Raw genomic sequence first — 13,302 nt, 5'->3', positions numbered from 1 at the left:
TCTAATGAACATACGTCTAATGAAAACATATGTCAAATGAAAATCTATGTACAGTAAAAGTGGAAGATAAGCCCTAGTTTTGCTCTTAAATTGAGCTTTCTTATGGTGATTTTTATAAGAAAGTAAATGTGGCAATAATTAAACTATTATGAGCTACTTAGGGCAGTCACTTAAAACTTAAATAATCTATTCAATCAAAACTAACATGATCTAAATTTGGGCTATTCTTTTGCTCTTTTTTTCCAAGTTCATAGAACTGAATATAAAAAACCAATGAATTTTAATATTTATAGCAAGAAAATCCACATAGAGAAATTTAAATTTAATTTTTAATTCAGTCCTAACTCAGCAAGCAAGTCTTCTGATTTAGAGATTGACATTCATTTGGGATATCTCAGGGTCTGTATGTAGTTCACTAATAGAAATCCACAAAAATTACCCTATCTGTGGATTAAGAGGGTGAAGTTTTAATGAAAAATAATGAGGCTAATCAAGCTATGGGGCTTTTGTGGTGGCTCAGCAGTATAGAATCTGCTTATCATTGCTGGAGACTCAAGTTAAATCCCTGGGTCAGGAAGATCCCCTGGAGAAGGAAATCACAACCCACTCCAGTATTCTTGCCTGAGAAATCCCATGGACGGAGAACCTGGTGGGCTACAGTCCATGGGGTCACAAAAGAGTTGGACCTGACTTAGTGACTAAACAACAACAATCATGCTGTTGATCTCAATAATTATTTTAAGTTAATATGTTTGGATAAATAACAGAGGCCAACTGAAAGTGAGTCAACAAGAAAGTGTTCATTATCTCATTAACAAGCATGCAGCAACCAAGGGGTTCCTCTAGGTCTTAAAGACTGTAGCTCAGCTTCTCTGCTATTTCCTTGTCTTCTTTTGAGTTATAAAAGTGTGGTGGTCACTGCAGACATTGTTTGCAGAAAGAAAATACCTGAAGCAAGTGTAGCCATGTCCTTGTTTTGTATTCCTTTTTCAGGGTAATGACATTTTGTTTTTCTGTAAGCCCCCAAAATGTTTCCTACATCACTTTGTTCAGGGTTGCATTTCATGCCTGTACTCAAACAAAAGAAAAGGAATTAAATTATCATGCTTGGCTTAGTCTAATCAACCTATGTCACTAAGGGTTGGGAAGGGATCATGATTAACATGACCACCCAAAATGTGAACAAAATATGAGTCCTATTAGCAAACAGGGAGCAGAAAGAAGGTTATTGTATAGACCAGATTGGGACCTCTCCAATTTTAATGGTCATACGGTCTCCTGGGGATCTTTTTAATAATGGAGATTTTGATTTTAATGTGCTTCCAGATGATGTTGACACTGCTAATATGTGGAACACACTTAAAATACTATTAGAAAGGACACAAACTATGGTCTGTATTGCCTCAGATATTAATCCTATGATATTTCTTTTCTGTTTCATTACTGATTTTAAATGATATAGAGTATTGATGTTGATATGGAAAAATAAAAACTACAATATAATATATAAATTTCTTAACAAAAAGCCCATAAACCAAACAAATGGTTGTTTTTTCAATTTATATACCCTCATTTTATAATTATCACTTATATTTATTATCTACCCAGGCACTTAAAGTTTGCCAGTGAAAGATGAAGTAGAATATATAAGCAATAGTGTAATATATGAGTGAAAAATGTTTATGAACTTTTGACTCATGAAAGATTTTTTAAATGTATGTATGAAGTATAAGCCAAGGCACATTTGGAAAATTTTTATACTTATTATGAATTTTATAGAATTTATAGTATCCTTCATTTAGCCAATCTTCCAGTTGCTGAAAATATGAGCGCTTATGTTACTAACTTTACATACTGACTTCCATCAAAATTGGTTGTGCTAAAAGATTATTCATCCTGTATTTCAAGGCCAAATTTGCCTGTTACCCCAAGTGTTTCTCCACTTCCCACTTTTGCATTCCAGTCCCCTATAATGAAAAGGACATCTTTTTTTTGGTGATAGTTCTAAAAGGTCTTGTAGGTCTTCATAGAACCGTTCAACTTCAGCTTCTTTAGCGTTACTTGTTGGGGCATAGGCTTGGATTACCATGATATTGAATGGTTTGCCTTGGAAATGAACAGAGATCATTCTATCATTTTTGAGATTGTATCCAAGTACTGAATTTCAGACTCTTTTGTTGACCATGATGGCTATTCCATTTCTTCTAAGGGATTCCTGCCCACAGTAGTAGATATAATGGTCATCTGAGTTAAATTCACCCATTCCAGTCCATTTTAGTTTGCTGATTCCTAGAAAGTCGACGTTCACTCTTGCCATCTCCTGTTTGACCACTTCCAATTTGCCTTGATTCATGGACCTGGCATTCCACGTTCCTATGCAATATTGCTCTTTACAGCATCGGACCTTGCTTCTATCACCAGTCACATCCACAGCTGGGTTTTCTTTTTGCTTTGGCTCCATCCCTTCATTCTTTCTGGAGTTATTTCTCCACTGATCTCCAGTAGCATACTGGGTACCTACCGACCCGGGGAGTGCCTCTTTCAGTATCCTATCATTTTGCCATTTCATACTGTTCATGGGGTTCTCAAGGAAAGAATACTGAAGTGGTTTGCCATTCCCTTCTCCAGTGGACCACATTCTGTCAGACCTCTCCACTATGACCCTTCCGTCTTGGGTGGCCCAACAGGGCATGGCTTAGTTTCATTGAGTTAGACAAGGCTGTGGTCCTAGTGTGATTAGATTGACTAGTTTTCTGTGAGTATGGTTTCAGTATGTCTGTCCTCTGATGCCCTCTCACAACACCTACCATCTTACTTGAGTTTCTCTTACCTTGGACGTGGGGTATCTCTTCACGGCTGCTCCACCAAAGCGCAGCCACTGCTCCTTACCTTGGATGAGGGGTATCTCTTCACAGCCACCACTCCTGACCTTGAATGGGGAGTAGGTCCTCTTCGCCCTCCTGCGCCCACGCAGCTCAGCTCCTTAGATGTGGGGTTGTTCCTCTCGGCCATCGCCCCTGACCTCGGGCGTGGGGTAGCTCCTCTCGGCTGCTCCGGTGCCACTGCAGCCTGGTGCTCTCGACTGCCACCCCTGAGCATGGACGTCAGGTAGCTCCTCTCAGCCACACTTCTGCGTGGTCTGTCATAGCCAGCATGCTTCTGCGTGGTCCGTTGTAGATGGAGAGAGAAGACTCTACACATGGACCATCAGATGGTCAATATCAAAATCAGATTGATTATATTCTTTGCAGCCAAAGATGGAGAAGCTCTATACAGTCAGCAAAAACAAGACCAGGAGGTGACTGTGGCTCAGATCATGAACTCCTTATTGTCAAATTCAGACTTAAATTGAAGAAAGTAGGGAAATTAGACCATTCAGGTATGACCTAAATCAAACCACTTATGATTATACAGTGGAAGTGAGAAATAGATTTAAGGGACTAGATCTGATAGATAGAGTGCCAGAGGAACGATGGATGGAGGTTTGTGACATTCTCCAGGAGACAGGGATCAAGAATTCCTCATGGAAGATAAATGCAAAAAACAAAATGGCTGTCTGGGGAGGCCTTACAAATAGCTGTGAAAAGAAGAGAAGGGAAAAGCAAAGGAGAAAAGGAATGATATAAACATCTGAATGCAGAGTTCCAAAGAATAGCAAGGAGAGATAAGAAAGCCTTCCTCAGGGATTAATGCAAAGAAATAGAAGAAAACAACAGAATGGGAAAGACTAGAGATCTTTTCAAGAAAATTAGAGATACCAAGGGAACATTTCTTTCAAAGATTGGCTCGATAAAGTACAGAAATGGTATGGACCTAACAGCAGCAGAAGATATTAAGAAGAGGTGGCAAGAATACACAGAAGAACTGTACAAAAAAGATGTTCACAACCAAGATAATCACGATGGTGTGATCACTCACCTAGAGCCAGACATCCTGGAATGTGAAGTCAAGTGGGCCTTAGAAAGCATCACTACGAACAAAGCTAGTGGAGGTGATGGAATTCCAGTTGAGCTATTCCAAATCCTAAAAGATGATGCTGTGAAAGTGCTGCACTCAATATGCCAGCAAATTTGGAAAACTCAGCAGTGGCCACAGGACTGGAAAAGGTCAGTTTTCATTCCAACCCCAAAGAAAGGCAATGCCAAAGAATGCTCAAACTACCGCACAATTGGACTCATCTCACACGCTAGTAAAGTAATGCTCAAAATTGTCCAATCCAGGCTTCAGCAATTCATGAACCATGAACTTCCAGATGTTCAAGCTGGTTTTAGAAAAGGCAGACGAACCAGAGATCAAATTGCCAAGATCCGCGGGATCATGGAAAAAGGAAGAGAGTTCCAGAAAAATATCTGTTTCTGCTGTATAGACTATGCCAAAGCCTTTGACTGTGTGGATCACAATAAACTGTGGAAAATTCTGAAAGATATGGGGATACCAGACCACCTGACCTGCCTCTTGAGAAACCTGTATGCAGGTCAGGAAGCAACAGTTAGAACTGGACATGGAACAACAGACTGGTTCCAAATAGGAAGAGAAGTATGTCAACGCTGTATATTGTCAACCTGTTATTTAACTTATATGCAGAGTACATCATGTGAAACACTGGGCTGGAAGAAGCACAAGCTGGAATCAAGATTGCTGGGAGAAATATCAATAACCTCAGATATGCAGATGACACCACCCTTATGACAGAAAGTGAAGAGGAACTCAAAAGCCTCTTGATGAAAGTGAAAGAGGAGAGTGAAAAAGTTGGCTTAAAGCTCAACATTCAGAAAACTAAAATCATGGCATCTGGTCTCATCACTTCATGGCAAATAGATGGGGAAACAGTGGAAACAGTGTCAGACTTTACTTTTTGGGGCTCCAAATCACTGCAGATGGTGATTGCAGCCATGAAATTAAAAGACTCTCACTCCTTTGAAGGAAAGTTATGACCAACCTAGACAGCATTTTAAAAAGCCGAGACATTACTTTGCCAACAAAGGTCTGTCTAGTCAAGGCCATGGTTTTTCCAGTGGTCATTTATGGATGTGAGAGTTGGACTGTGAATAAAACTGAGCACTGAAGGATTGATGCTTTTGAACTGTGATGTTGGAGAAGACTCTTGAGAGTCCCTTGGACTGCAAGGAGATCTAACCAGTCCATTCTAAAGGAGATCAGTCCTGGGTGTTCATTGGAAGGACTGACGCTGAAGCTGAAACTCCAATACTTTGGCCACCTCATGCGAAGAGGTGACTCATTGGAAAGGGCTCTAATGCTGGCAGGGATTGGAGCAGGAAGAGAAGGGGACGACAGAGGATGAGATGGCTGGATGGCATCACTGTCTCTATGGACGTGAGTTTGAGTGAACTCTGGGAGTTGGTGATAGACAGGGAGGCCTGGTGTGTTGCGATTCATGGGGTTGCAAAGAGTTGGACATGATTGAGTGACTGAACTGAACTGAACTGAACTGAAAAGGTTATTCACTTTTAAATTGCCTCATGTTTTTGAATTATGACCGAAATATGTAGAACTCATTACTCAAAGACAAGATTACTTCATAGAGAGGTAACACATGTTTTGACTAAATTCTCCACCAGAAACCTGGCACCAATTCACTTAACTTCTAAATTAATTACCCACTATATATCAAAAGGCAGTTTCTTCAAAGAAAAGTAGTTTAAAAATTAGGTATTTAGGAACTGGTAAATTCCTTTAATCAAAAATTTATAATGTTCTACAGTTTTTTTTTTTTTTTTTAGTCCACTATGAGTATTTCTGGAACTTCTAGTACTTAGAAGCATATTGTATTCAAGGATATTTTCTCAGAGCATCTCACAAACCTGTTTCATCTCCCTCTGCTGGCTCTGCCTTTGTATGACAGGGTTGGCTCACCACTTAGTGTGATCTCTGCTGGCACTTTTGATTATTCTAATGCATACGTCTCTGTTTTCACTCATGGTGAAAGTTCTGATGTTCAAAGTAAGTAACCCAAGAAAATTCATTCCTCAAAGATAGCTGTCTGATTATGTGTAGTATCTCTTAGTTTGCTACTTAGTTTGTTACTTTTAGTTTTAGAACATAAAAGAAAAATGGGCAAGTGAGGAACTCATGTATTTTGTTTCTTATAGTATCCCTAGTGTCCAAAAAAACTGCCTGGCATATGGTAGGTGTTCAGTTGGTGATTGAATGAGTAAATATTTCTTTTTATACAATAAAATGCAGCATTCTTTGTTCACTTTTTCTAGCAAGATTTTAAAACAATTTCATCTTCTTGATAAATTTCTCAATAGATAAAGTAATGATGCTGATGATTGACACATAAGCATAAGAGATCTTTTTCCTTTATCATGTGCTGTGCTTAGTTGCTCAGTTGTGTCCGACTCTTTGCGACTCCATGGACTCTAGCCCACCAGGCTCCTCTGTCCATGAGGATTCTCCAGGCAAGAATACTGGAGTGGTTGCCATGCCCTCCTCCAGGAGATCTTCCCAACCCAGGGATTGAACCCAAGTCTCCCACATTGCAGGCGAATTCTTTACCATCTGAGCCACCAGGAAAGTCCTTCTATATCATAGTATCCCCTATAAATAGCTTCATACTATCTTCTTTGAATAACTTAGCAATATTTTGTACATGTACAGCATGATTTTCCTACTGCTTCAGCAATGAGTATAGATGTAAAGTCTTCCAAATGTATATTTAGAAAAATATTTTTGCTGATTAATGGGGAACTTTGACAAATTTTGAAAATACAGCTTTGAAAATGTTGTTTCCTCCTTTTAGATTGTATTCTGGCCAGTTACATGGTGGCTCAGGCAGCACTGGCAATTCCCTTTTTTCTATTGTTTATTCTGCAGGCAGCATAAAAAAAGAATAATGCTTTTTCATTATCATGATATATGCAAATGAGATTCTAAATTCCTAAATGAAGACTCAGTACTAAAATCATAGATCTTCTTAACAATGTAATATTTTATGATAATTTTAATACTAAATAATTATTTTTAAAAAGGAAAAATGACACTCCATATCCTATAATTAAGTGTAAATATATTGACCAACATTATTATTTTCCCATCACAATAATCTAACATTTTCTCCTTTCATGCTGTCCACAGTTTAATGATATTATATCCATTGCATTACCAAATAACATTAGATTAAGGAAACACCATAAGAAAACAGTAAATATCTCTGCTGAACCAACAATTGCTGGGTCTTAACTTTCTTCATTTTTGAATGATGTTTTTGGACTACTGTGATGAAATGGCTAGCTACTGATGAAAATGTATGGTCCTTCTTCCAGGGGAGTGCAGATTGTCATTGAAAGGCAACTAGGCTTCTCACATGCATTTATAGCCATGAGAAATATAAAGAGAAATAATGAGTATCTTTTTCTAAAGAGGGCATTTAAGGAGCAGATAAGGCTTCTCCACAGCTTCTGTTTCTGCTGTCTAGAAGTAGAGGACTCTAAGTCATATAAGATTAGGGAGTCAGGAGATGTTAAAGATCTGAGTCTCTGAGTCATCATGTGGGGGAAAAACACTTACTAATGAGGAGCATGGGGCTACTTTGGGCTATTTCATAAGTTAAAAATAAACTGTTGTATGAAGCTACTGATATCTTGGAGTTTGCTTGTTCCAGTGGCTAACACCACCCTAATGAAACCAAGAATCACTGTATTCTACTTTATATAACTCAAAGCATTACATAAATTATTACATATATAAAACAATATTGAAACCCAAACACAAGTATATTATATGTGTGTGGGGTACATGGCAACTCACTCCAGTATTCTTACCTGGAGAATCCTCATGGACAGAAGAGCCTTGCAGGCTATAGTCTGTTATGTCACAAAGTATATCACATATATTAATATAATTAAGAAACATTAATAACATAGGCTTTTGTTATAAAATGATTACTAGTAAATAATAATGAAATACCATAAAATCCCTATTTTGACTAGAAAGTAAACATTCACTTAAACATTACAAAGATTCTGTGAATTAGTTATTACTGTTCTCCATTGTACACATGTGGTAACTGAAGCTCAAGAAAGGTAATTTTTCCAAAGTTGTAGACTTAATAATGTTGAAATCTGTAGTTGAATAGAAGCTTTTTACCACCAAAGCTGGTTTAGTTGCATTATATTTGTTATCTTCTAAAATATTAATAGCTCTTTGAGAAACTCCTTTTGCCTCTTCCTTTCATCACCACTACTTGGCAGTAGTCTGCACAAGATGCCTCCACTTTCTGGTCACATATTCACTCTACAGATACTTGCAGTCAGACTGTAATTACTTCACTAAAACTAGTCAACTCAACTTTCATTTCACATAGATTTCAGAAGAATGAACTGATAAGGAATAATCCTAATCCAAGGGAGATATTGTGTTTAAAATGACAAATGAGAATAACATTTATTATGCTACCATTTGCATGAAAGTTAAAAAAGGAATTAATAATGTATATGCTTGTGTACACAAAGAGTATATTGGAAAGCTAAGAACCTTGTGATTTGGTTCTCTGACTTGGGATGTAAAGGAGCGAGACCGATTATTCATTTCACAGTAGGCCTTTTGTAACTTTTAAATTTTTAACCTTAATTCAGAAAATGAGATAAAAGGCACAGTTTTCCCAGAAATATATCCACATTCATTATTCAAGTTGCTGCTATAATATACACTGTGACCATAATTCTTTCTAGACAGTATCTTTTGTTCATTTTCATGCTGAGTCTTCCACCTGGAATGTCTTTTCTCTGCCAAAATCGAGTTTATCTTTCAAGGTTGTTTGAAGTTTACCTAAAATCTTCCCTAATTTCTTCCACATCAATAGAAAAATAAAATCACGCTCTAATATGGAGTTCTCTATTTGTATATTTCTTGTGACACTAAGCTAATATATTGTAGGATCTAGGTGCATGAATTATCAGATAATAAATTCCTTGAAATCAGAAATTATCTGTATCCATCTTTGTTCCACAAAGTCTAGTCCTATCTGAGTGAGAGTAATGCAATGAATTATCAAGCTCTGGTTCAGTCAGTCCTCAGTGATATGTAATGTTTTCTAATGTATCCAACCACAATTCAGATCTCAAAGACTTCTATGTACTTATTTTTCCCTCTCAAATTATGCATCATAATCCTTTTCCCAAGACATCAACTGTGTTATTTTTCTTATAAGACACAGATGATCTTTTCTTCGTGATTATAGGAGAGAGGAATTTTCATCTTTATAGTCATCACAAGAAATAAATAATGAAATGAAAGATATGGTGTGTGCAGCTAGATTCATTTGTCACTCTAGAATGGTTTTATGGTTTAATACAAACTTTTAAAAACATTTTCAAAGTCTTTTGAAATTAGTTGTCTTTTTTTCTCCAAGGTTATTAGTATAACCTTTGGAGCATATTGAGTATAAATTGTAAAAAGGCACAAATATAAGAAAATTGGTGTGCTTATAAACCAGAGTAAAATCCCTAAAACATTTCTTTTTAAATAGAAATAGTAGTCATTACCTCTAGCTATTGATTCCTAGATTTACCTTAAACTGATCTCTTTCAGAGTTTAGTCCTACTAGTGATATAATAAAAAGAATTGGTGAGTAAAAGATACATATTAAAGACTTCATTTTTATTCTTAAGTACCTACATGCTTAGAAAAATGAGGAAAATACATAAAGTGTAAAAAATATAACTTAAGAGTTGTTTTGGGCTTCCCAGGTGGCTCACTGGGTAAAAAATCTGCCCGCAATGCAGAAATTGCAGGAGTTGCAGGTTTGACCCCTCAAGCCAGGAAGATACCCTAGAGGAGGAAATGGCAACTCATTCCAGTATTCTTGGCTAGAGAATCCCATTGACAAAGGAACCTGGCGGGCTACAATCCATAGGGTCGCAAAGAGTCAGACACAACTGAAGTGACCTAGTGAGCAAGCTAAGAGTTGTTTTAAATAGTAACATTTTTTTTTTTCAAATTTATAGAAAATGAAATCTCAAGGAAGGTTCTATTTTATTAAGAAAATTAAGTATGATTTTCATAGATTTATATATTAATTCTGAAACCAGGAAAACATTAAGAGTAATAATATGCAGAGGGAAATTAAGCAGATTATCAAAAGAATATATTTAAAACACTTAGGGTTTAAATTCATTATATAAGCTTTTATTACAATAGATTTCAAAGCAGTAAAAAATGTTGTCCACAAATGGAGTGAATGATGTAATAAATGGCTAATGCAGATGACTTAGGTCATAACTTAGAAATTTGTTAATTTTAATAGGTGAGAAACTATGGTTAAAATAACTTTTCAGCTATAGCTACTGAGATGTGAAACACATAGAACTAAATACAACAGCAGCACTGAACAATAAATCTCCTGTATCTTCCCAGATGACAATGTTGTCCAGTATAAAATATGTATGATAGATTTACGTGCATTCCTTCTGTGCAGTGTTCATGTAACTTTAGCTGGGAACCTAGGCCACATCATTAATCCTCAGGGAGTCCTTTCTGTTAATCATTCTTCGTAACACCTCAGGAGAATTCTATATTATTATTCTACTCATATTAAAGATAAACAAAATAGCCTAGGAGTGTGTGTGTGTGTGTGTGTGTGCATGTTAATTTAGTACAATCACAGAGCTGAGATGAGGAATACTCAAGTTGTCACTCTAAAAGTCTATGAAACTGTAGTGTAAATCTAGTTATACTCTTTGGAATGCTTTTATGTGAATTGCTGTTAGTGTTTTTTCTCTTCTATAACTCAGTTATGGTAAGTTGTTCAGTTGTGTCTGACTCTTTTTGAGTCCATGGACTGTAGCCCATCAGGATCCTCTGTCCATGGAATTCTCCAGTCAAGAATACTGGAGTGGATTGCCATTGCCTTTACCAGGGGATCTTCCTGACCCAGGGATCAAATCAGAGTCTCCTGCATTGCAGGGTGATTTCATTACCACTGAGCTACCAGGGAAGCCTATTCTCTTCTGTAATTCTTGACGTTAAAGAAGGAAAAACTGAAATGTAGCCAACTTGGTAGAATTCTGGTGCATTACCTTTTATTGTAGATTGAAGAGAGAATCATTTAAAAGGTTTGCCTGAGTTTAATATACATACTCTGAAAATGTTAGCAGATTCCTCAAGTTTTGGAGGATTCTTATGAGTTTATGCTTATTAAAAGTATGAACAACTCTTGTAGTTTCTAGACATTTCTTTGGCAATTTGCAGGATGATTCTTTTTTTATATTTTTTTCCCTTAATATTGAGGTGCTTGATGTCAGCAGAAATATGTGATACTAAATTTTGGCCAGTATATATTAAACTTATTTCAGAACATATGTAGGTAGCCGATTTTTAAAATCCCCTTTTCCATTTAGATAATGTAGTACTTTTATTATGCAAAAAATAACTTGACATAGTATGGGTCTGAGTGGGACCTGGGGTAAGATCTATGGTATGGTTCTGGACTCAATGACTGCTGCTCTTGTTTGTGTTTCTGGCACATACTTGGCATATATTATGCCCACTGTAGAACCAGGGCCATAGCATAGCAGGTTAGCTCAATATCAAAGGGAAAGCTGTGACCATTTTCCTTTCTGTTTGTGCAGCAAGTCATGGACTGGTGTGCTGAACTCCTGAGAGGGGCCAGTGATCTACTAGCACCTATAATATTCCGAAGAGACTTAGGCAAGGCTTAGGAGTGTTGACCAGTCTAATCAATGTGGAAACTCTATGAGTTCATATCACCAAAAATGTAACCACTGGAGTACTGGAGAATATGACACCCTTGACACAAATGAAATCATGGTGGCCAAAATTTATCAGTATTTTAATCAACTAGTGTATGATGTCAAGAACACAGGTGGATAATTTCACTAGTGATATCTTACCTGAATGTTTTCAAAGGCCACTGAATTGAGAACTGATTGATAGGAATTTACAGAGTGAAAATAGGGTAAATCTTTGGATGAAGATTGAAAGTAGCCCAAATCAATATAGAAGTTGGGATCAGCAAAACTTGCGTATTAAAATGTTCTGTACATTTGGTAACTGCAGAATTTAAGTTTCTCTGGAGTATTTTATTATTTTTTTACTTTAAAATTTTTGTTAAAAGTGAAATTATGAGCAGTGACTATAATAGATCGTAGCATTATTGTGGGTAACAGATTGGTTGGAAAGAATCAAGAGCATATTCAAAGTAACAACTGGTGTAGCATTGAGTACTTAGGATAAATGCTGGTGCTGGTATATAGTGGCTAAATTATCAGCCCTGGAAATAATGAACAACTCCCTCCACCCCTCAAATAAGCGTTTTCTGATATAGAATGCTATTTTAAAGGCTATATTTAATATTGCACTTATAAAATGAATGCATTATAAATACCTGGAAGAGATCCATGATTTTCAAGAGCCATTTGGTTGCTTGATTTTGTTTTTATTCAATGAGAATGCTTTGCCTTTCACATTTGGAAAATTTGATTCATAAAATGACAGTTAAGAGGTAAAATACACAAATTTACAGCCAACTCTTTTTTGAATTTATTTTTATTGAGGTATAATTGACATTCAGCATTATATTAGCTTCAGGTGTACAACATAATGATTCAATATCTGTATATGTTGCAAAGTTATCATCACAGTGAGTCTAGTTAATATCTGTCACCATAGAGTTACAGGATTTCTTTTCCTGTGATAAGAATTTTAAAGATTTACTATCTTAACAACTTTCAAATATGCAATCTAGTAACATTAACTAATAGTCAAAGTATGTTACCTTGTATCCCTATGGCTTTTTTTTTTAATAATTGAAATTTTGTCCCTTTGACCACCTTCATCTATTTTGCCGAACCCTAAACCTCTGCCTCTGGCAACCTCCAGTTGGTTCTCATTATCTATGAGCTTGCCCTTATGCTGTTAATTGTTTTAGATTCTATGTGTAAGTGAAATTAAATTCTACTTGTCTTTCCCTGTCTCATACTTTTCACTTAACGTAGGTTCATCCTACATTAGTTCATCCACGTTGTCACAGTATAACCAACTAATATCAAATAGGAATCAGTGGAAGGAAAAGCCAGTAATCAGCGATTGCTTGGGAAATAAGTAAAAATATAAGAATTTGAAAAATAAAAAAAGACACTAATAAGTTACAGCAAAACTATTTTGCTGAACAGCCTTACTTGATATATTGCCTCTGGCAAATTATAATATGCCATACCAATAATACACCCTTTTTAATAAAAATATTATTTTAATCATTATGTCAATATGAAAGTTTTAGTAAATATTTATTGCACATTGCAAACTTTACTAGATATCAGT

The sequence above is a fragment of the Bison bison genome, unplaced genomic scaffold, assembly GCF_000754665.1.
Source record: "Bison bison bison isolate TAMUID 2011002044 unplaced genomic scaffold, Bison_UMD1.0 scf7180017864517, whole genome shotgun sequence".
Taxonomy (NCBI): Eukaryota; Metazoa; Chordata; class Mammalia; order Artiodactyla; family Bovidae; genus Bison; species Bison bison.
The sequence above is the reverse complement of the archived record's forward strand: the minus strand, read 5'-3'. Positions refer to the sequence as shown.